Source organism: Misgurnus anguillicaudatus, chromosome 3, assembly GCF_027580225.2.
Source record: "Misgurnus anguillicaudatus chromosome 3, ASM2758022v2, whole genome shotgun sequence".
Lineage (NCBI taxonomy): Eukaryota > Metazoa > Chordata > Actinopteri > Cypriniformes > Cobitidae > Misgurnus > Misgurnus anguillicaudatus.
Genome location: NC_073339.2, coordinates 37,174,000 through 37,175,000, shown reverse-complemented (window position 1 = coordinate 37,175,000; position 1,001 = coordinate 37,174,000). Strand labels below are relative to the sequence as shown.

Genomic DNA, 1,001 nt, shown 5'->3' with positions numbered 1-1,001 from the left:
TCAAGGTAGGACTTGCAGATAATTTATTGCATAATGGTTTCTGTCTGGAAAATCTGACTAAATGAGCTAACGGTTCCCCATTTGTGGGTTTGTTATGAATTTTTCAGCTTCGATTTTAAATACTTGTTGATGATATGCGTGAATGTGGTTGTTTTCACAATGTTTCATAGTATTAGAACGTTGTAGCATTTTAAAGACAATCACAACATGCTTAATTTTATTTCTATTTACTAGATTTGCTTGTTTGCACAACAAAATAAAGTTTAATTCTAAATAGACATAATAAAGACAAATAATTACCAAATAATCCATCTGGTGATGTTTCTACATTGTGACTGTATAGCGGAGGCAGCATTGCTTGCATCTAAAAATAAGCAAAACACATTGGCATTTCTGTTTTAATTTATTTTCAATGAAATCATATTTGTTTAATAAAGATCCATTTGATCCAGTTTGGAATTTGATTTATGGGTTTATAGATAGATTGGTGGGGCATTCTAACAGTCAGAGCTTAGCATGCTTACAGACATGCTTACAATCACAATAGACCAACAATACAATCGACAATAATATAAAAGTGCATGCTAAAGATCAGGGGTCTCCAACCTTATTGTGAGCACAATGGAAACAATCTGGAGGGCTACTTTTTGATATAGTCTACTCAAACCTTTTATGGTTTTTGTAGATTTTATTCTATTTTACTTGATATGTTTTATCATTGTTTAAAATGTTAACATATATAAAAGAAGCCAAGCAATAAAAATGCAATAAATAAATATCACAATTTAAACTATTAATAGAATGTGCTTTGGCGGGCAACTCACAGACTCTGTGCAGGCAACCTGCCCCCGGACACCATGTTGCAGACCACTGCTATAGACATCCATGCTATGTACATACATTTGCTGCAAACTAACAAATATACAATAAACAATACAATAGACTAAAAACTAATCATAAAAAATACAATGCAATTTTTATACTGTAAAGATACAGTTAAC

The 1,001-nt window shown here is 31.7% G+C and overlaps 1 protein-coding gene across 1 annotated transcript in view; it reads left to right on the top strand.

Moving 5' to 3' along the window:
• Window positions 1-451, top strand: part of stim2a (tromal interaction molecule 2a) — a 15,868-nt gene extending 15,417 nt beyond the window's left edge. Inside the window, exon 12 of the mRNA XM_073865962.1 lies at window positions 1-451. This exon is cut by the window's left edge and continues 1,533 nt beyond it. The gene's annotated coding sequence lies outside the window, so the exon portion shown is untranslated.
• Window positions 452-1,001: the final 550 nt, after the last annotated feature.